At 46.3% G+C, this 24,346-nt stretch overlaps 1 protein-coding gene across 1 annotated transcript in view; it reads right to left on the bottom strand.

Moving 5' to 3' along the window:
- The window catches only part of LOC147733176 (cytosolic 5'-nucleotidase 1A-like), a 95,732-nt gene extending 72,244 nt beyond the window's left edge, over positions 1 to 23,488 (bottom strand). The window contains exon 1 of the mRNA XM_086957722.1: positions 23,345 to 23,488. The gene's annotated coding sequence lies outside the window, so the exon portion shown is untranslated. The remainder of the gene's footprint in view (positions 1 to 23,344) is intronic.
- Between the last annotated feature and the right edge of the window lie 858 nt (positions 23,489 to 24,346).

Below are 24,346 nucleotides of genomic sequence, written 5' to 3'. Positions count from 1 at the left end.
GTTGGGCGGTCAGGATGAACATCCGCATCATAGCACTCTGAAAACAATAGTGTGGTCAGGCCCCTCTTCCAGCCCTTACATGAAGAGACTGAAGGTCTCTTGTTTAACAGCTTGTCCCGAATGTCAGCCGGTTTCTAAGCACTTCACAATTTTCACAGATGAAGAAACTCGGATATAGGAAAATAAAATGTTTTGCCCTGGTCACAATAATGGATAAAGGAGGTAGGTCAGTCTCCGAGACCCACAACTACCAATATAGGTGGTAGACTAGCACCTTCAGATTGTGAGAAGATATGATTTAGGTGGGGTGATCTAGCGACTCCTCCCTAAACAGTATTTATTGTGCCACCAAACAGAGCCTCCGAGGTAGGGTTTGAAGTTATTTCATAAATAAGAAATGTTTGTATATGACGCCTACCACGGAAAATGTGAGTACTGTAAACGAAGGCAAGACAAAAGCAAATCTATGCTAACACAAAATAGCATAACCAGTTCATGTGGAACCTGGGACCAGATGTACTAACATTTCATTTGCAAAAAGCTGTCGGAGATTGTACACCAACATTTTTCATATTAAACCAGATTTTGCTATTCGACCAATGTACCAATAAGTTGGATTAAAAAATAAGGATTTGGAGTGGGGTAGAATTCGACTTATCTCATCAATATGCGTGAGTTAAGTCGTAAATTGAAACTCTCTGCTAGTGGAGGCCATCCCAGTAATGGTAGACTGGTAAGATCATCAAACCACCATGTCTAGGATTGTGTCTTAATAAAGTAAACTCTGTTTTTTTTAAATGCAGCATGTTTTCATTAAAGGAAACAAGGCCATGTTTAAACACATATGTATTTATTTATTTTTTAAGTTTAAGAGTTTTATTACCATGGAAATTTTAAAATATCCACAGAGGGGCAGGGGCCATTCCCCTTTGCAAATGGGTTACCACATCCTTTTAGTAGTTGATAACTTTTCAATGGTTTGCAAACAGGATTGTGGTTGTAAACCACTCACACGTTGCATAACGATTTGCAATTTGGAAGGTACGTCCTAAATGCACCCCTTCCGAACTGCAATCTAGTATCAATTTATAGACCCATTTTGTCATGTAGTAATTCTTACCGAAACACAAATTGGGGTTAGTACATACCAAAAAGCTATTTTGCTCAAACCCTATGATTTGGTGAATCACAGGGTTTGCAACCATGAAAAGGCCGAGTACATCTGCCTCACATGTAATAACGGAGGCAACCACATTTGCGGTGGGTATGTGTGTGTTTCTGTAGCATTTATCTGTACACAGAAATATGGAGAGTGATATGCACAAAGGCCATCAGTGTCCCTTTTGCAGACGTTATCCCATTGCATTGGTGGCCAGGGGTAATACCACCATGCACAATCTATTCTGAGGGTCCAAGCAAAGACTGAAGAGAGCCCTATATGGGCTTAACTCCTGGTATACACTAGTGCCAATAGGAGCATGAATTGCATTTGTACCCATTTGGCTACTAGCAATGTGTCCAAAATGGCCCTGTATGTCGCTAGAAAGGGGCTGGTATGAGCAAAATGTCAGCTTCACAATACAACGAGGGTCAATAAATGACCGGCTCAGAGACACCTGGAAGTTATGTGATGTTCTAGATGGTCTAGAGTTGCCCAAAAGGAGGGGTCAGCAATCTGCTATCAGCCACCTATGGGTGCAGTTCTATGACCAGCCTGCTTCGGGCTTGGGTCCTTAGATCCGCTATGGTCAGACTAAGCCTGCAGATTATTTCTCACAATAGTCTAAACCCCTGTTTCTTCTACAGGAATTCACATTATTCCACTCCCACCTCTTGACATCTCATCACCATTGACCACAGCATCTGCTCGTAGTCCCCCAACAATCTGACCTCACATCTGTGCCAATATTCAGCAGGCATGTATCCAGACAACATCCCCACCTCAATATATACACATCTATCCACAACATGACCACATTTACCAAAGACACTCTGACTCCACGCTCTAACAAACCATTTCACAGAAACCTAGATAGATCCCAAAGATACTGGTACACCACACATAATTTATTTAACAGGCTTAAAACAAGAGTGATAGGATTGCGCTCCTCCTTAAGAAATCATGTACACGCACTTCACCGCCCCCACTGCTCCCTACAACACATCTCCATTTCTGTCCTAGTCTCTTTTTAGGCTCGCATCCTTATGATTTATTAGCCCTCAATTGATGCAGGAACTTTCTTTTGATGGTCTAGATACCATCCTAGACTTGCCTCCTCACTCTGTCTCCCAAATCACAATTAGTACCCAACTCTCGACCTGCAAATTAAAGCACAGCACGCAAACTATATCCAAATTCACCAATAATAATCCCTCATAAGAACTCACTCCTGCCCCACCCACACATATGTCAATCTACCCACTCTAATCCTGAGCTCTCATCTCCAACACTGCATGTCAATCCCATCATACCCATCATTGACATGACCATAATCAAGCACCCCAGATTAAAACTGCTCCAACGTTCACCATTAGCCAATGAAACTACACAACTAAGTCCATCCTGTCACACCTTAGTCAAAACCATAGTTACATAGACTCTCTCCTTTATTTCAACTTTTATGAGATGCAGTAACATTTTTCTGTTGGCCTTTTACCCTAGCTCTACACATACACGCACTTCCATGCTACCAATATTGTATAACCCCGGCTATCCATGTCAAAACAAAAATGCACTTGCTCCTCAATTAGAGGAAAACTCAAACCGAGCACACATCAGATTTCACATTGGACCTCACCACAATATTTCATCACTTCACAATGCTTGCAGCTTCATAATATTCTCTTCTGCTTCACCTGAGATTAATCATCATTCCCTCCTATTTAGCATATACCGTCCATGATTCGACACCACTGTTAAAGAAACTCATGTCAGCTCCCTTCTTCCCCTTTACCTACCAACACCTCTCAACTTATTTTTTCTCCAACACTGGCAAATGTCCTGCATTCAGCTGCCTTATGTTTCACCTATCAGCACTTAATCTAATTAAGCCTCTTCAGACTAGCTTCTGAACCCTTCATTCCACCAACTTTGATATGTCCCATTTGATAGCTTTTGCGCATCATTCATGACAATTCTCTTCTAACCTCTTTGCTCAGTCATATAATTTCTTCATTTAGCTTTTCCTGTCACCTGCATGCCGGCAATACTCTAATCTTTTTCACTTTTCCATCCTCCCCCCACCTTCGAGCCAACGCAGTTCCCGATTTGACGGCTTTCCATTCACTAATGTTAAACTCCTCCAAGACTGAGACCCTACTTTCCTGCACCCACTGCCCCATGCACACTCCCTGACCCCAGTGTTTACCATGACCTAAGCGTGATCCCCTTCTTGTATAAATCTTCAACCTCTTTTCACTTCTGTCAGGCACAAAGAAAGCTTCATCTCCACCACATCAACATACCCTAGGCTGAATACAAGAATGGTTCGCCCACTCCCCCAAAAATGCCCTTCAAATGGCTAAGAACTTCTTCAACTAGATAGTAATCAGCAAACATGTATTCCCAAATGTATTTTGGTCAGCCCACCTCCTCAAACTTTGATACCCCTAAACCAAGTCATTGGTATCATCACGCTGAGCCCTGGTACTCTTCCCTTGACCTCACCTTTATCAGTCACCTCTAACTCAGTGGCTCTGCCGCGTCATTACCTCAACCTAAACAGATTAAGGTAAGTTGGCTAACCAGGTTTGGTGTTATGGCAAATCCTTTACAAGCAAATGGACAATGCTGGACGAAAAAATCTGCCCTGGGTGCAGCACGAATGTGGAGGATGAACTACACGTGCTGTTTTTTTGCCCTGCTTACAGCAGACCGAGAAAGTACTGGCTAGTGCCACTATGTAAGAATCTGGGCTTTAGAAACTATTTACAATCATACAGAATTCTGAAGACAAGCACTCTGCACTTCATTGTCTTTGCTGTAGCCAAGTATTTAATGGCCACGTGGCAGATAAGGGGAAAAATATTGAAAGGGTAACTCCTAACAATGGCGGATCGTCCATTGGGGCGTTTGGGCGCCGCCCCACTGCTTTCTCGCCGTGCGAGAAGGCAGAAACAAATGGTAGTTATTACCGTAATAACTACCATTTGTTTCTGCCTTCTCGCACGGCGAGAAAGCAGAAGTTAGAGTGGGCGGTGTTACTCGAGGGCAGGGGGGAGCGGCTTGCCCATTGTTGTTAATACTGTCTGTTTGGGCAGCTGAGAGGCTGTCCAAACAAACAGTATTAACAACAGTAGGCAAGCCGCTCCCCCCTGCCCTCGAGTAACACCCACTCTCCCTGTCTCTCTGTATGCTGCAGCATACAGAGAGCTATGACGTGGGTAGGGCAGCCGGCCGAGCCAATCGCAGCGCTGGCTGCGGTGGAGGGGAGGGAGGCTGCCTGAAGCCTTCCTGTTGACGAGAGCCCAGACGTCAGACATATTCAAAATCCAGGACGGCGGGAGTCTGCAGTCTCGGGACTTTAGAAAAGCGGGAAGCCAAAGCCAAGGTAAGTTTTATACAATATTTTACTGCCAGAAAATCCAGGAATTCCCTTCTAGGGTCTCTCGAAATGCTCACATCAAATGCCTGCACACAATTTCACATACTCCCCAGACCTTACCTTTTCCCCCATAGGCTTCACTCAGTAGACCCCAGATGTGGGACGCTTGCCCCCGATGCCTCACTGCACAGGCTGATATCACCGACATGTCCATCTACACAACACTTTGGCAAGCATATTAAATTATATTGTCCTGGTAACAGAGCGCGCTGTTGCAGAACATCCACAAGGTCGTTTTCGCGGTCTTTTCCCTAGGCCAGAAGACAACTGTCACCACTAAATGTATCGACCTCACTTTATTACTGGCCAAATTAGTACGTTTAATGCAAGTGAAGTCCCCCTTCTCACCCTTGCTGGCGACATGGAGAAAATAAGTTATTAATTGGGCTTGACCGAGGATACAGCCCTCCGTAACAAAGTGGGGAGTGCGAAAGAGACAGATCAGAGAATACTGGGGTACCTTTATTCAGAACTTTACAACAAGCAGTAAAGACGATGTCGGACCGCCCTTGATCTCAGAGTAGGTAGGGCACAGCATACATACGGGAACCATCTCCTAACAACTGTGGAGAAAGCATTTAAGTCAACAGCCCCCCTGCCTCGCCTGTGCCAAGTAAGTATATTCGATAGCCCTGTTGTTCATCTCCTCCCCCCATTCTACCTGACCTAATCCCCCTTTTAAAACGTTAGGCTTAGGGTTCAGCATAGTGTGCACCTCCTCATCTATTTTGTTCTGTATAAGGTCAAGAAAGACTATACTCATTGTTGTGGCGGGTTTCTACGGCAAGGGTGGAAAGGGTTGGTGATTCTTGTTCGAATGCAGGCATTGTTTTTGAGCATCCATATTTCACTCCTATGTATGTTTGACGTCTTGTCACAAGAATGCGAGTTTTTATCATACTGACAATGCGTTGACATGTATAAGCCTTGTTATGACAGCTGCTTTTGTATAAAATGTTACAGAATGTAATCCATCCTGGTACTATAGGACATGCTCTTAAGATTGTCAACTGTCTCCTTGTTGTGCTACAAAATATTGAAATTCAAATTAAAAAACTATTGAAAAAAAGGATGTTTACAATTACTAATTTTGCTCGTTTAGTCTTGAATGCACAAACATCCATAGCAGAATTCACCAGTGCTTTTCTTGCAGCAATGAAAGAAAGCAGCTGCATCACCAGGGCCCAGTGAAGGACAATCACTGTCTGTTCTATAATAAACTATCTTTGACTAAAATTGGCGCAATAAGACTTAAACATTGGTTCACAGCAGCCCAATTAGGGTTATAACATTTCCGTGATTATCATGAACATTAGGAAATGGATTCTGAAGTTTACAAGGTTGACCAGGGACCGAGGGGCTTGGATGATGACACAGAGCCTTGCCAGGGGCCGGGCTACTATTTTAAGGGCAGGAGGGCTCATGTGGGTTATTCTTTAGAGGGAAGGAGGGCCTCTGTGGGATGAAATGGGGCATTCTGTTTATAGTCACTGTCTAAATAACTGGATGAAGGGGTGTGTTGGACATGTTGAGGTTTCTTTCACATTCTCTTACTCTCCTAATACGCCTTTCTGTTGAGGAGAGCCCAGACGTCAGTGCTTGCTTCATTTTCCCCAACCCCCCAGAACCTCCATAATGTCAGAATGACTCATCCACAAATGTTTTCGCCTCACCACTTTGAAATGTCACCAGCCGCCACTGACTCCTAACTTCCAAATGTGAAATGAACTGTATCGAACTGTAGTTAATTGGGTTTTTAATTTCTCAGAGTCTTCTATGCACAGAATTAATTAGTCCTTTGCTTCCTTGCATTGTTTTTATATTGTATGTTTGCATGTGTTTTAAATGTTTTTACTGTATCTTTTATGGTCTTAAATGGCCGAAATAAAGAACTTTTGGATTGGATTGGATTGGTTATGGCAAGGGTAAAGGTAACGATAAGGGAAAGTTTTACGGCTATAAGAGAGTAACTTCTGAATAAAAGATTTGATTAGGTGGGTAGGATCAAGGCTAGGTATATGTTTAGTGTTAGAATCAGGGATAGGTTTATGGTTAGTGTTCAAAGAGGATAGATTTATGGTTAGTGTTAGAATAAAGGGTAGGTTTAGAGGTAAGGTCAGGGTAAAGGCATAAATTGAAGGGTAGCATTACAGTAAGGAATCAGTTTAGTGTTAAGACAGGGTAAGGGTAAAGGAAAGGTTTAGGTCTTGGGTAAGAGTAAGGGATAGGGAAGAGAATTAGGGAAGCAAATGAGGTTAAGATACAAACAAGGCAATGGTGTGGAAGTAACAGTGAAATACATATCAATGAGCGGCAGCTCTGATAGTCACAAACAAGGTGATTTTGACGTAGTGGTTGACCAGGTGGTCGATTCAGACACAGGGATTGAGTGGTGATAGGTGGGTCACGAGGATGGATTGTCGTGTACAAAAAAGTAACAATAAACAAGCGGCTGACCCGTAACATCCCTGCAAACCAAGAGATGTATCATTCATACCTCACCAGCATGCTCTTCTGCTGCAAGCCCTGCAAACCCCTGTGACTGTAACGTAGTAACCATCTACACTCAACCTATTCATATTCAGTCTCCTAAGCCCCCTGCACTACAAATCCATCCTGAGGAGCTAGGTAGTTTAATTGTGTAAACTTCAACTTCCTGCCTTCCAAAAGTCAAGGTCACTCTCATTGGTACTTTTTCCAAATGGAGCACTACAGCGGCAAATTACCTCCATCGCCCACATCTGGCGATCAAGTATACAACCACCACAAATCCTGGTGCATGAGCGTAGAAACTGTGGGTGATTGGTGGGGGATGGGGATTTATTCCATCCCCACCTGATTTTTGAGTGGGGAGAACACGGGCACAATATCCCCCCACTCCTCTATTTTGACATGGAGACTGAAGATTAAACAGTTGCATACAGACCATGTCTCTCTAAAGACAGGCTGCAAATTTCATCTCTTTGAAGAGATGAAACCTGTGAAGCAATTTCTGTGGGAGCTCCATGACCTTTATGTTTTACTAATGTATTCACTGTAGTTGTTGAGGGGTTGAACCTCTCCCAAAGTCGTTCTGTTTATCAAGCCAGGCTAACCAGCAGAATAAGGAAAGGCAGGGGGTGCTTTTTATGTTAATGTCACTGCTGTCTCAGCTAACTTGAGAAGAAGACCAAGTTTAGGCGAGGCAGACCACCTCAATGGCTTAAGATAAATAATTAGAAAAATCGAAAAGGTCTCGGAATCTCAACTGAGTTTTCTCCTTAAGTTGCTCCTCTTCAAGGAGACATTTGTGAAGTGTGTCTTGATTTCAGACAGGCATGTTCGGTCACTGGGTTTGATTTTCAGTGGCTGCAGAAATATTCAAAATAGAGAAGTACATCTTTAAATCTTATAACTCTGCACATGTGTATATATGTTAAGTGTAAGTCTGATTTAAGGTGCAATACGTTTATTTATTCAACTCTATATACTAAACACTAATTGAACAACTGAACACAAAGCACTGGCCTTTGGTGTTAAACACAAAACAGAATGATGTAACCCTGATGCCTTTGAACTGCACAACATGCGATCCTGGTCTCAAAACCTGGCTCCACGACTTGACCAAATTGTGTGATCTGCTGCTTTACAATGTACAATTTTCCTTAACCATCCCGTTTGACAGTATATTGAAATAATTCAGTACAGGATATGCAAAAACCTCACTTATATATGGCTAATATAAAATAATCTGGCTTCACATTTAATAAAAGCATATGCTACATAAATAGAGAAAATGACAAACTGACACATTTTAGTAACTCGTGGTGACCTGGTAACGGTTAGGGTAATTCGTGAATGTTTCAAGCTTTAAAAAGATACTTTCAAATTGCTTTCAATAATTGTCACTCGATTCAGTGATATGCATAAGTACTTATCTGAGACACAGAGAAATGTTGAAAAATATATTCTTTCCATTATCAAGCCTTTATCATACTTTTTCATGATATTTGTTGCTTAATTCACATCTTTTGATGTTTAGGCTCGCGCTTTAGGCTCTCAGAGCTAAGCCAGACCCCTGGCTCATCTCTCCGAAAGGATGCCTATGACCCGCAAATAAATGTAGTGTCTCCTGTACCCCTGTCCTGATGTAGGTAATTAGTCTATATACCGTATTAGTGTCTTTTGTGAAACCCTCAATCACTCACTAGGAATGGGTGAAATGTTACCATTTGTCCTTCAAGAATGGGTGTGGGATGAATCTTTTTGCTTTGTCATAGATAGAATTTAATTTCTTCCAGCCCAGTCCACCCCGCCAGGTCCATTTGGTATTTAGGTTAAGCCACATACTGTACAGCTTCCTGCAGATGAATGTTCGGCTACGGAATCATGGGACTTAAAGGCATAGTGAATCATTATGTACAAAACTAATGCCATGTGCCATCATCCTGTTTCTGGGTTATTAGGATCTTGAAGAAGATCTTTCCTTTTTTATCCCTTCCATCGTGGAAACACACAGCGGTTGCCCTGATTCTGTTCAGACTGGATTATTGTAATGCCTTTTATCTGGACATTGACAAAGGATCCATTCATAAGTTGCAACTTGGCCAGAATGCTGTAGCAAGACTGATTTTAGATCTGAAATTCGATTTGATTTCCCCTGCCATTCGAAATCTGCACTGGCTTTCTGCCGAAAAGCGAATTTTGTTTAAGGCCCTATGTGTTGTTCAAAAGACACTTTTTTACCTTGGCCCAGAAGGCTTAAAAGACCTGTTCCAGCGCAATGTCCCTGCCAGACAGCTGCGTTCTACCAACAAGTACTGGCTGGTAATACCTAGGTTCGGAAAGGCAAGGTGGGGAGGAAGAGCCTTTGCTATGGCCGCATCCAAACTTTGGAACACCCTACCTATATCCATTTCTTGTCTAGAGTCACATCCTCTATTTCGTACATCGTTAAAGACCTTGCTTTTTTCCTTTAAATCTTCAAAGTATTGACTTCTACCTTCCCCTGACGTTGCTTCCGCTATTGGCACCTTGACGCCTTTGGGCAATGTTTGCGCTTTACAAGTTGACTATTCAATCATTCTAAGAAGCATAGTTTGCCAGCTGTTGCTCAGAGCTGCCATTGGCCCTAGTAGCAGCAGGTAAAGAGCCACTTCTGGTCACTCGAATATTAAAAATTCAGAGCCTTCAGAAGTTCTACCTTATAAGTGGTAGGGGTTTGCATGGATGTCATTTAGAGGTCGCCAAGGGTCGCAGCTGTGACCTTTAGACTACAGCTTGCGACCCCTGTCATGTTGCCTGCACCTCGGGCCAGCATAAGGTACATGCCCCGGACTCCCTGTGCCTCTCGCTTTTCTGATCCCCGCATTTGTTCATAGCGTTCTCGAGTTCTTTTCCTCCCCTCAGCACAGCGCCAAGATGCTCTTTTGGAGCGATAATGCGCTTTACAAATATTTTATACATACATACGTATTTTAAAAGCTCTGCAGCAAGGCTCGAGCTGCTCAAAAAGGAAGAGCTGCATGGGCCCCCTTCTCTGCTGACCACAACCGCTCACAGAAAGGGAGGTGGGAGGGAGGGGACAGCTCTCTGAGGTAGAGCCCCCATAATTTATTAAGATAGGTCTCCGACCTTTCCTGTAATAAGAACTACTTATATTCAATGAAAGTCACCCTGAGCTACTAATATTATTAGCTTTGTAATAGCTTACATTAGTGGGCGCCCTCTGCAATTTTGTCAGTAGTGGTCACCTCATTGCATCATTGATCCCTACAGTAATGTAAAAAAGGCAGCGTCAATGGGGAATTATTCAAGATGGATAATAACAGCCATAGCAGTAATGTCCATACATCAAGGTAATAGTAGTAATGTCTCTGCAACACCGCATGATTTATCACTCTTTAAATGTATTTTTAAATTCATGCCACTTCCTCCAAAATACATATTTTTTCCTACCAAATATACAGTAAAAATGTTAATATACTTAGATTATTCACCCAAGCAAAAGCTTCTAATTTAGTAGACTGGGATGTACACAGAAGAGCTACTTCCCTGGTCGGAGTGACTGCTCTCCCCCGTGCACCACCACCATTAAGGCTCTGCTCTTAGCGCCAGCTTGAGCTTCAGGTAGGTGTTTGATGCCCTCCTCCACCCGCAGGCTCCTGCCTGTGCCTCATCCCCGGTGGTCTAGTGGAAGAGCCTGCCTCTGCTAAACCGCTCTGTGCGTGCCATTCTTTTCTGTTTGCCTTTTTCTGTTGGCTTTTTCTCTTTGCTCCCCACTGCTGCTGCCCCTGCGCCAGCGTGTCGCTCCTGCTCCCGCCTTCCAGCTTCTACCCCTCCCTCGACCCTTACCTAATGGCGGCCGCTGCAAGCCAAGACCCCTGACCTCATGGTCAGAGTCATTGCTCTCCCCCCATGCAGCTCCACCATTAAGGCTCTGCTCTTAGCGCCAGCTTGAGCTTCAGGTAGGTGTTCGTGGTCCTGCTCCACTCGCAGGCTCCTGCCTGAGCCTCATCCCTGGTGGTCTAGTGGAAGAGCCTGATCTTCTGCTAGTCCACTCTGTGTGTTTCATCCTTTTCGGTTTGTCTTTTCTCGGTTTTGCCTTTTCTGTGTTTGCCTTTTTTAATTTCCCTTATTGTGTTTGCCATTTTGTGTTTGCCTTTATTTGTTTGCCTTTATTTGTTTGCCTTTATTTGCTTGCCTATATTTGCTTGCCTTTATTTGGTTCCCTTCTTTGGTTCCCTTCTTTGGTTACCTTCTTTGGTTGCCTTCTTTGGTTGCCTTCTTTGGTTGCCTTCTTTGGTTGCCTTCTTTGGTTGCCTTCTCTGTCTGCCTTTTCTGTTTTTCATTTTGTTTGCTCCCTGCCGCTGCTGCACCCACAGCCCCTCCCACCCAGCGTGTTCTTCCACTGGTGCTACCCAGCTGCTCACCCTCCGCCGACCCCTACTTAATGGCGGTCACTGCGCGCCAAGGAAAGCAAGACCTCTGACCTCCTGGTCTGAGTCACTGTTCTTCCCCCCGCGCAGCTCCACAAGTAAGGCGCTGCCCTTAGCGCCAGCATGAAATTCAGGTAGGTGTTTGAGGCCCTCCTCCATCCGCTGGCTCCTGCCTTTGCCTCATCCCTGGTGGTCTAGTGAAAGAGCCTGCTAGTTTGCTCTGTGCAGGTCATCCTTTTTTATGTCTGTCTTTTCCTGTTTGCCTGTTTTTTTTTGCCTTCTCTGAATGCCTTTTCTGTTTGCTCTCCGCCGCTGTCACTCCTGCTCCCACCTCCCAGCTGCTCCCCCTCCCCCTACTTAATGGCAGCCGCTGTGCGGCCGCACCACTGGCAAAAGGCACAGCATGCCGGTCCGCCACCCCACCACGACGAGCGCCAGCGACCCTGGTCCCCTGACTGCCCGCTGCTACGACCCCAGCTCTCTGCACGCACTCAACCCTGGACGCAACAACTGTCAGCTCTCAACACCGAGCAACACCCAGAGCCAGATCTCCTGCCGGCACTGCTGCCGCACCTTCACCCACCTCTGGACCCAGGCAGCTACCCCAACTCATCGGATGTCACTGCACACAAGCCACTGAACGGCATCCTCCTCAGCGAACGCTCCCTGCACAGAGACGCTGTCGAAATCTGAGACTCCTCAACACTCACTCGCCTGACGTTGCCTTCCTCACAGAGACCTGGACGAAGGCCAGCTCTGCACTCAACATCGCAACAGCAATCACTGACAGATACAAGATCCTGAGGACAGACTGCCCCAACCGCCCAGGAGGAGGCCTCGCCATCGTCCACAAAAGTTCCCTCCGACTAACAACCACCAACTGGGATGACGCCTCACCCCTTGTGCAACACATCCATTTCCAGTTCAAGCCAAAACCCAGAATAACACTCCGTGAAACACTCGCCTACAGACCTCCTGGACCCCGCACCCTCTTCACCAACGTCATTGCAGACCACATCGCACCCCATGCACTCGCATATACAGACTACATACTGTTTGGAGACCTTAACTTCCATCTAGACAACCACAGCAATACTAACACCACTGCCCTCCTGGAGAACCTCACCAACATAGGACTGAAGCAACTGGTCTCCACCCCCACTCACACAGTAGGACACACACTCAACCCCATTTTCACCGAACGAAACAACATTTGCTTCAACCACACCATGGAACCGCTCTGGACAGACCACCACTGCATCCATTTCACCTTCTCGAAACCTACTGCACACAAGTGCACGCTCCACCCCCATGCAGAAGCCACCCCATGCAAAAGCTGGGACAAAGTCTCCGAAGAACACTTCACCTCCGCCCTCACCTGCACTCCTCCCCCAACTACAGCTGACGCCAACACAGAGGTAAGCAACCTTGACCAATGGATTGCCAACTGTTCCAACACTCGCCCCCCTCCAGAACACCACGACACGACAGAACAAGAAAGCCAACTGGTTCACCACAAACCTCTGCGAATCCAGCGCTCCTGCTGACGACTGGAGAAGACCTGGAGAAACAGCAAAACCCCAGAAGCACACTCCGCCTACTCCGTCACGGAACACCACCAACTCATCAAATCAACAAAGAGAAACTTCATCCAAGACAGAATCCTCTTGAACACCAACTATTCCAAGTAACATTTCATAATGCAAGTATTTGCCAGACCCAACACTAAAACAACCGATGTCCCTCCTTCCCAAGACCTCTGCAACAAACTCAGCTCCTTCTTTCACCTCAAGATCAAGAAGCTATACGACAACTTCGACGACCAAGACCATGCCACCACCTCAACTCCTACCCCCAGGGATGCCATCCAACAGACCCTCCTCACCTGGACCGCTCTCATCACAGAAGACACTGCAAAGACAATGAAGAGCATCCACTCCGGAGCACTTATTGACCCCTGCCCACCCAACATCTTCCACGGGCTGCCACTGCCATCGCACCCGAGTTACGTTGCACTATCAACTGCTCCCTCGAGACCGCCACATTCCCAGACGACTAGAGACGCGCCAAAGTAAACCCCCCCCCCCTAAATAAGCCCTCCGTAGACCCGACGGATCTCAAGAACTTCAGGCCCATCTCATTGCTCCCTTTTGCCACCAAAGTCATCGAAAAGGCTGTCCACACCTAGCTAGAACACTTCATAGAAACCAACAGCATCATAGACACCTCTCAATACGGATTCCGCAGCAAACACAGCACCAAGACCACCCTCGTAGCCGCCACCGACAACATCCGCGCCCTCCTCGACCAAGGCCACACAGCCTGGATCTCTCAACAGCCTTGGACACTGTCTCCCACCGCACACTAGCCACCAGGATCCACGACGCCGGCATCCAAGGAACAGCCTTAAACTGGATATGGTCTCTCCTCTCAGGCAGAACACAGAGAATAAGACTTCCAGCCTTCCTCTCAGAACCGACAGAGATCACACTCTTTAACATCTACATAGCCCCCCTCGCGACCATCATCAGAAACCACAGACTCAACATCGTCTCCTATGCCAATGACACAAAGCTCATTCCCACCCTCACCAAGGAATCTGACATCACCAGGAGTAATTTCCAAGAATGGATGAAATACTTTGCAATCTGGATGAGCAACAGCTGTCTGAAGCTCAATTCAGAGAAAACAGAAGTCCTCATCCTCGGCTCCACCCCTCCATGTGGGACAACACCTGGTGGCCACCCGCCCTCGGAAACCCACCCATCCCAACTGATCATGCACGCAACCTCTGCATCATACTCAACTCTTCACACACCATGAACAGCCAGATCAACGCCGTGTCCTCCACATGCTTCATTACCCTCAGCATACTTCACAAGACTTTCAAGTGGGTCACCCCCACCCCCCTGACTCCAGGAAGACCTTCACCCACTGACTCATCACCAGCAAACTGGACTACGAAAACGATCTCTATGCCCGAATCAACAAAAAACTCCTCTGCAAACTCCAGACATCCAGAACGCCGCAGCCAGACTTATCCTCAACATCCCATGACATGACCACTTCACCCAACTTCTCTGCGACCTCCACTGTTCCCCGTCAAATAAAAAATGATCTTCAAACTGCTCGCACATGCCTACAAAGCCCTCCACAACACCGGACCCCAATACCTCAAAAAATGAATCTCCTTCCAAGCCCTAAAGAGAAACCTCTGCTCAGCCGACCTTACCCTAGCCACCGTCCCTCGTTTCCACATGGCCAGAGCAGGTGGTAGATTTTTATCCTAGGTCGCAGCCAAGACCTGGAACAAACTCTCCCTTCCCATGAGCTGAGGCCCGACACTGCACGAGTTCAGAAAAGACCTCAAGACCTAGTTTTTCAAATGACCAACAGAGCTGCTCACACCCACACCCCCGTCGCCTTGAGACCCTCACAGGTGAGTAGTGAGCTCTACAAACCTTGATTGATTAATTGACGTCCCGGTAGCTGGAGAGCTACCATTAGCTCAAGAGCTCCATGTTGAAGAAGGCTGTCTACACACATAGTGTGATACGCAAGTAATTTAGTTCCACTGTAGACATACATTGGCATGCGTAGTGCCTGTGACCTGATAACTGTTTAGAGAAGGACAAAGTCTGACATGAGGGGTCTGGGGACTCATGGGGGAATGAGTGTGTGTCTGTGCATGCAGGTATGTGTGTGTGTGTGTGTGTGTTTGAGAGTCCCCTGTCCTGTGCATGGTATCCAAGAGACCTCTGGCTAAACTGTTTTCAAGAGTTTATACCAATCCTGTAAAAGGTTAAGTGTATGTTGCCTTTCTTTTACATATGCTGGGAGTCAAAAGGCAAAGTACTAGAAACATGGTGCTGGTTTGTATTATGAGAAAAGCTACTCAGGTCTCAATATTATGAATATTAATGTATAACACTTCAATACTGTATTTAATCTTCCCTAGCAACCTAGGTATATAAAGCTTCTAACAGGAATACTGACAGATTTTAGAAACCTGAGCTTAGCAATCAACACTGCAGCTGGTGCACCACCACACAGGATGCGGGGGCATGTTGCAACCAATTACAGTAAAAAAAATCCATTAAACAAGGTAAGAGGCCCCATTTTTTTGCTTACATTGGGACACTATGGTATCTTACTGCACCATTGTTCCTGCTCAAATTCCACCTCGCGCTACCTTCAGCATAACCGTGCTTTCTGGAACTCAGGCGTTTTGATCTTTCCTTTCAGAAGTAGCACCAGGTAACTTTTTATTTATACCTTTTTAAGCTAGAATTGAGTTGAACATCCCAGTCTGCAAAGTGCTTCTGGCTAAAAATCAATGATCAACTGTCGGAAGGTATCACAGATGACATAGTGCAACCAGTTAACTATGCAACACCTATACCATCACTGCTGCCCATGTTCGTGTTTTATTTGATATAGGCATACTTTGCAGCTACTATAATCCCTGGTATGGGTGTTATATCTGTTTAGAGCTGAGGCTTACATTGCCCCCTGCTCCCTGTGTATGAGGAAGGCATCTACCGTGCTGCCTATAACCTTTGTGTTTTGTGTGGCAGAAGCTTGCACATCTCTTGCTCATGTTGCACCCAGTTTGTGGTAGATATTTACATTGGTCCCTACCACGCAGTACCTTTTATATGGGAGAGTGGTTTTCATGCTGTGTCTTTTCTCTGTTTAGAAAGCCTGCACTGCTGCTCCTATTGTCACTTTTTAGTGTCAGTAAAGCTCGAGATTTCTTGTTCTGTGCAAAGGAGAAGGGCAGCTGCACATCTGAAGCCTCTTCTGTATGAGCGAAGGGTCCACTGGGGCCATCGGTTCTGTACCCATTCTGTGTGTAGGGAATCTACCCCTCCTAATTCTACCTTTTTAGGTTTCGCCTATTACCATTCGCTTGCGAATGGAATGGCGAAAATTCATGGGCTCGATCGAATAGTCAAACCACTGCGGTTTCCACTGCGGTTTCTTTACAGTGCATGTGAGGTCACGTGACCACAAAAGCGGGTCACGTGACCACACACGCACGAGCATCTCCCTAATCCGCCTGCCCCCACCAGGCTCTCCCGCCCCCATCCGGCTTCCGTCCGCGCATCTGCCTATCACACTTCTCCCCTCGCACGCATTCCCGCCCCCCCACCAGGCTCTCCCGCCCCCATCCGGCCCATCTGCCACCAGGCTCTCCCGCCCCCATCCGGCCCATCTGCCTATCACACTTCTCCCCTCGCACGCATTCCCGCCCCCCCACCAGGCTCTCCCGCCCCCATCCGGCCATTTGCTTTTTCGAGCCGAGCATGGCGGAATAGTCTTGCTTTCCCGGTTTTAGCTTGTTTAGATTTGTCGAGCCCTGCGCCCGTATTTCTGATCCGACCCATTCCCCGCTGTTGTCTTTGCCACTTCTTGTGCACACCACACACCAGATCTCCCTCCGCCGCCCGTATTTCTGATCCGACCGCCGCCCGTATTTCTGATCCGACCCATTCCCCGCTGTTGTCTTTGCCACTTCTTGTGCACACCACACACCAGATCTCCCTCCGCCGCCCGTGTTTCTGATCCGACCCATTCCCCGCTGTTGTCTTTGCCACTTCTTGTGCACACCACACACCAGATCTCCCTCCGCCGCCCGTATTTCTGATCCGACCCATTCCCCAGACAGCGGCGTGATAAATGGGGGATGCCAACCCCGCACCAACGAGCTGAGTCGTCTGTTCTAATTAATACACCGGGGAGAATGGCAACATACCGCAAACTATGTGATGGGAAGACACTGGCACATGCTGAGGCACACACTGGCACACGCGCTGTAAAACCAAGGCACGGCCAAACACGGAGAACGACATGCCCTGCAACGCAGGCACACACAGGCTCCCTCTAACATACACAAGCACAAACCCATTGACACATAAAGAGTCGAGCACACTGGAACAAACACACTGTCTCACACCCTGTGAAATAAAGGCGCGGGCACTGTTACATGAGACCCTGTGCACAGGCACCCTCACTGACAAGCAACCTTTGATATGAAGAAATACACAGGCACATGTTGGCTCACGCAAACTAGGACACAGTCTGTGATATGGAGGCACCGGCACATGCTCTCACACACACACGGACAAACGCGGTATGAGGGGACATGCCCTCTCTCTCACACACAAATACATTCGCACAGACACTCACAGCGGCGCATAAACACTGACAAATACATACCGGTGCAAGCGTCGGCAAACACACACAGCCGCACAGACAATGGCGCGTGCTCCCTGCACCCCACACAGAGGAGCGGGGCCGAGGCTGTAAGACATCGGCCCCGTCACATCTCTGCTCTGCCCCGTTCTGCCTGCAGCTTTGGAAGCAGGACAAGCCTCCTTTTCCAAGACACTATGTCTTGTTTAGCGTCTCGATGCCATGTGGTAATCGTGTGCCTTATAAATCTGTCATTTCATTTTATTTGTTTACCCTGGGGTGTCCTTTCCTTACCAATAGTGAAAGTGACGACTGTCTGGGAAGATGCTCTTGGCGAGAAGGAGGAGGCCTCCCGACACACAGTAAGGCATCTAGCGCGAGCCTTTCATGGCTCGTGCACGTCTAGCCTACCCCTGCATCGGTGCTTAATTTGTTATATACAAAAGTGCAGGGGGACAGTTTCGTAGGAGACTCCACACTGGTGCTGCTGAACACCACGGTGTCGAAAACCTAGGAAGCCCGAGTTTGATTACACTTCATGCTTCTTTCTCCCACCGCTCTACATGGTCGGTCTGTCTGTCCATCTTATTCCTGAAGGTTATTTTTCGGTCTGCTTTCTGCCTTTCTCACTGTTATCTTATCTCCTTTCTTTCTCCCCTTCTCTCTGGACAAAGCAGGAACTAGTTCATCCCTGTAAGTGCGAAAGTAGTGTATGTGGTAACCCCTCTACAATTCTCCGCACCTTGACTCCCATCCACAGTGGAGCTAAGGAAGCGTCCTCTGATGGAAACAAAATGGATGAACAGGACATTTCCTTACAGGCTGATGCCTCTAACAAGCACTGGCGTTGCCAATAGGTTTCGCATTTGGAAAGTTGGAGCTATTGGTTTTGTAAATGACATTTTATATTTATATATTGTTATTGACAATGCCAATAACGATATATAAATATAAAATGTCATTTACAAAACCAATAGCTCCAACTTTCCAAATGCGAAACCTATTGGCAACGCCGGTGCTTGTTGAGTGAGTGGGAAGCTTGCAGTGCTGATATCTACACAATACCATTGTGTGTAGGATGTGTAAATTTAGCTTGCAGTGTTGATGGCCCTACTACACATGTTCCTGATGTGATGTTACATTTCATTTCATAACACCATCTAGGGTTATTTTTGCATTGAGCTGCACCTGTTGTTACTGTGATGTACATACCAGTGAAGCGAATGTTTAACAATGCAGAACAAGCATTGGAAATGCAATAGATCTCGCATTTTTTTGAGTTAGAGTTATTGGAATTGTAAATGATAATGTCTTTTACCTACCAAGGGAGGAGGGAGGGGGCAGTAGATAGACACTGAGGGAAGATGCTTATGGCTGGAAGGGAAGCAACAAAAGTAGAGAAGATAAAGAGGAGTAGGGAGAAAGACAGGGGTAGAGGGTCAGAAAGAAGTGGGTGAAGCGCACTTATACAGAGCTCTAGCTTGTTGCACAAGAAAGTCATGTCCTACACTGCTCAAGAGCGAGTGCCCCTCACGGTTGCCATACAGCTTGTGGAAGCAGATGCTAAGAATGTAGCTTGGCCACCCGAGGGGTCGGGTTGGCCTACAGGGTGATCAGGCATTGCCCAACGGGCTGTTCTGACAGGTCAGTGTGTAGCCCGTTCATTTTTAGCAGTTACTGGGCCTGTTTTATGGTCTGCTGGGCCAGTTTTTGCAGCTGGTTTCACTGTTAATATAACAACAAGCATTGCCTGCAGCAAGCTCAAATCCACGCAGTCTTCCATACATAGAAAAGCACATATACAGTGTGCCCTTACAAGTTAAAAACTGCACCAATTTGCAAACAGGATCCTCTTTTTAGCTATCGAATTCAATAATGGGGGCCACTTTTATTTTGGTGCCCGAGCCTATTTTCTGTCCCGGTACAACCATGGCCACCCCTCACCAGTCATGCAAGAAGAGCGCCCCAGGGCTCACCAGTCTTTAAAGCTTGCCCCTGCCATGTGCAGGCAACCGCAACATTGCTGTTAGCTGTTATGTTTTTAAGATGCTCCAGGGGTGCATCTGTTATTCTTTCACAAAAATTAAATTCAGGATAAAATAACACACATATTGTTTCCACAAAAATGTGTTTAAGTGGTTTAAAAAGCACTGGGGAGAAGATTGACGCTTAGTGCCTGGTGTTCTGCTTGTTTTTCATATTTACGACTTTGTTTCTCTCACCCCTTTGTCAGGGGTTAACTTTGTTTGAAGCCCATGCTCTCCAAAATGCTTACCTGCTCACCCATCCCTTCACCCCTCTCTGCCTGCTGCCCATTCTGGAGCTGGCTGCTCTCCAGCGGTCCACGCCATCACGGATGTCTCCCCTGCCACTCACAACACTTTGTTAATGTGTACAGGAAGCCGATGTTGCCAATATTCACAAGGAACTGGTTTTATTGCATTTTCAGCGTTCTAGTACAAGTAATGCAAACAAAGTACTGGCCCTGCCCCGCTGCTTACGCTTTGCGATAAGCCGCTCTGTTGAGGCTTGACCTAAAAATGATGCTACTAAATAGTAACTGGCCCAGAATTAGTGGCTTCACTCGGGCTACTGGTTTCATGCATCTTTTAAAAGCAAAAGTGCCTGCTTTGGTAAAACTGGGCCATGGACTCATTAGAAAAGTTTTGGCCAATTGCACTTCTTTTTTTTACAAATTAAACACTGACCCTAACAGCAACTCCTGTTTAATATAGCACTTAGAAAAGGTTAAAGGAAATATCTTGGGGAGAGTGGAGAGGGAATGGGATGAGGGGCATGAAGAGTGCCCAATTTAATTTTGCTGGGGACGCTATTGGAGCACAGACCAGCCCTACCTGCAGTAGGTCAAAAGGTGGTCTTTACCTCACACAGCACTTTAGCTTTACATTAATTAACATATTTCCGCTCTGATCCGACAAGTGTCATGTTCCATCCAGAGATTCTCTTTAATTCGATTCCCCCAATTTACTATAGTAAGGACATTTTACTCGTAGTTACAGAAATCTGAGGTACAAAGACCATTTTGGGAGGCCAGGAGAGACGAGTTTGAGTGAAGATGCTGCATTGAGTATACACGGAGGTCTGCAGCCCTTGCCCTACCTGTGCTTGTCGGCTGCTGCCTCCTCTTGCCCCTCTCACCACCTCCTGGCCTGACCTTCGCAGTGCTTTCTGCGACTTGTCTTCAGACTATTCAAAGATTCACATGTTATGTTGCCCTCCAATAAATAATGAATGATCTGACCTTCGTAAGATTTCAGTGCAGCTTCCCAGATAAAGCGGAAAGCAAAGAAAACTCACTCGGTTACGGAAGGAAATTGGAGGTTTGTCAAACCTCAGTCATTTACACACTTTCAACTTTCTCCATTTATTTTCCCATACTCTGGGCAGCAAAATACGATGAGTCAAAGAAATTGGACGGGGAATAATGAAAAATACCTCACGCTGGTTCGCCTTCTTTACCAATATAAGACACAGCTTGTGCATGCCAAAACTGCGGACGTAGTGGTGTCACTTATGTCAGAAGAGTAGTGGTGGGGTAGTCGAGCAGTGGTGTTGGGGGGAGATTAGGTTGAGGGCGCTAACAGTGCACAAAGTAAAGAAAACTGCCTCAAATTTGAAACTGCGAGCAGCGCCTTCAGAGGTGGGGGTGGGATCGTGTTGTCAAGGGGTGGGGGATGGCACAGCACACAGAGAGTAAGCGACAGAGATGCCAGCTATAAACATGGGCAATATAAAATGTATAGGCTTGCTAGGTTTCCCTAGGTGCCGGCAGAGCTAGGGTTCAAAATCCACAGCTAGGCACTTTGCAAAAAAAGGGTCAGGTTTCACTGTAAAAATGTGATATGTCCACGTTGCATTTTGAGCCGTTTCCTGTTGCGGGCACTAGGCCTACCCACACAAGTGATGTACCATTTTTATCGGGAGACTTAGGGTAAGAAAGAATTATAGAGCAACAGTTATTACCTATTGACTTTCGATGCATTACTGCCTTCCAAATGAAAGAGAATGTGTAAAAAAGAAGTCCCTTTTAAAAATGACCTATAATTCTCATGCTAGTATGGGTGCTCACAATTTCGGAAATGCCCAAATAGCTACTGTTTCTTAACTCTATATTTTGTTCCAATTTCAGAAATACATAGGTGTCTTTTATCCCGATTTTCCACTGTATATATTTACCCAAATTAATTGCTATATACCCGGTACAAAATAAAAAACCATTACAAGACGCTGCTCAGTTATTGGCTCGGGGTTCGTCAGATTCTTGTTCAACCTACAAGTCCTATACATCCCACAACCAGAAAGTTCCAGCGGATGTAACGGTATATTGCTTTAAAAAATCTGTCACACTTGGAAGAAGTTACAGGTGAAAACATTTGCACAAATGGCTGTTTTTATTAAATTATTTTCAATTGTTCCTATATTCAACTGTTAGTTTCTATAAAGAAACCTTAAAGAATATACAAAAAAGACCCCTTGCTGAATTCAGAATTGTGTCTACTTTTCTCAAATGTATAGCTTTCCATGATCCATTATTGCTTTCAGACCCATTCCTACTATTAACTGGAAGAATGTTGAAAGCACAACAAATAGTAACAATAGGCCATGTCCCATTAAAATGCCAAAACTGTGTAAAAAAACGTTGCTTTGCTGACACAAGTCTGTCAGACCCTGAAAGCTAGGAAGATGGTGATTTCAGCACCAGAAATCCTTTGTTGAGTTGATACCATTTGCGGGGGGGGGGGGGGGGGTGACGCTTTCATTTGCAGCACTTTTTTCCTGTTCCCCCCCCCCCCCAAAAAAAAACCATCTAGCTAAATTTTGGCTAATTTCAGGGTCCCCTCCAGGGGATTCCACTAACATTGGGTACCTCTAGAATCCCCATGATGTTGGAAGAAAAGGTCTCAAATTTGGCGAGGATACCTTATGTGGTCAAAAAGTTACAGGGGCCTAAGAGTGAACTACCCCTAATAGCCCAAAAAAATATTGGGGGGGGGAGGCTAGCAGCGAAGGGGTTAAAAACAGACCAATTGTGATGGAGCCATACATAGAATGAAAATAAAGTATTCCCAACTCGTCACTTCAAAATGTCCAGGTGTCACAATGAGGTTATCAATTTCATTGTTGATCTTTGTGACCAGGGAAAGTATAGATGCCTACCTATGTCAACTTGCAGAAATAACATGAGAGTGTGCTGCGAAAGTGTAACATCTGTAAAACCTCTGCCATAAAAGGCGATCTTCGCTATATCAACCTTGCAAACCAAAGTCAACGCGAGAGCACTAAAGCTTGTGGCAGGCAGGCTCCGTGCAGGACCTTCTGTGGGTGCACGAACACAATGAACACTCTTTCCGCAACTTCTACATTTGTCCTTCAGATCTAAACTTGAAAGCGCATTAACCCACTTGGATATCAGGGCAGAATTTGGCCCTACGAATTTCAGATCGCATTGTATATGACCAGCCAGGTGTTGCAGCACTTTAACTCGTGACCTGCAACTTACGAGCAAATATCTGCCTGGGGCACATTAACCCATCTATTTCACCAGGATGCGAATCATTCATTCTCATGCATTTTTCAGACAGATCTTAGTCCCTGCTGTCTTACCGGTGTTCGCGGATGCTGTGCGGCACAGAGATGAAGCACTTCGCCGGTGTTGGGTGGTTTGGCGCCCTCGACTCCCCTGCACCTTCTTTGTCAGCCAGCCGGACTTCAGCAGGAAGAGAAGTAGTTGTAGTGAATACACGCCCGTCCCGCGTGGCACTCTGGGGATTGTGGTCCTGGCTCCTAGAAGGGTGGGTGCGCATTCATCTCTGGCGGCTGCCGCACCCGCTCCTGGCACGCAGGGCGGAGCAGAGACAAACCTGAGAGGCCGCCTGTTCGACTCGTCTCCAAATGCAGGGAGCACGGGGGCGTGCAAAAGAAGAGCCTCAGAAAGGGATGGACTAGTGCAGTCTGTCCTGCTGCCTGCCTGTCACAGGCTAGTCGCAGAGTTCGGTACTGTGGGGACACGTTTGGAATCAGTAACCTGTCAAGGTTGTCTCTGAAAGACCGAAAGGGCTGGGTAAAGTCAGTCGCATGAAACCACGGTTTCACTACCTGACTTACTCAAATATCATTGTACCATCCACGATATACACCCTACGCCGCCTCTGGGGGACTCCCGAAGGGCCACCCCCCATGCACTCCATGGGCATGGGTTACACCCCTGTGTGGAGACCCTCCTGCGGTATGCTTCTCAGCCATCCCACACAGGCAGATAATAACAGGGCGGCACAGCGGCACGAGCTAAAATTAGTCTGGAAATGGAAGGGTAGCTGCCTGCTGCCTCTCCAGCACATCTCGCCGCATGCACCAGCCTGTTGCTGCCTCCTAACACACAGCGGGGCACGAAGACTGTCACCGTCATCGCCCAGTGGCCCTGCAGGACCAGCGTGCCACCAACGAAATAAAACATGCATTGGCAAAGCAAATAGGTCTGAAATTGGCTGCCAGCCGTTTGACTTTGTAAAGGCTTGTTTTGTTGTCGGTTTTGCAAAACGTTGCCAAGGAAGCAGCGGAACTTGTCAATCTAAAAACAAGAACAGTGGCTAAAAATCGATACTATTT

The sequence above is a fragment of the Lissotriton vulgaris genome, chromosome 2_1 (genome assembly GCF_964263255.1).
Source record: "Lissotriton vulgaris chromosome 2_1, aLisVul1.2, whole genome shotgun sequence".
Classification (NCBI taxonomy): domain Eukaryota; kingdom Metazoa; phylum Chordata; class Amphibia; order Caudata; family Salamandridae; genus Lissotriton; species Lissotriton vulgaris.
This window is presented reverse-complemented; position numbering and strand designations above follow the sequence as displayed.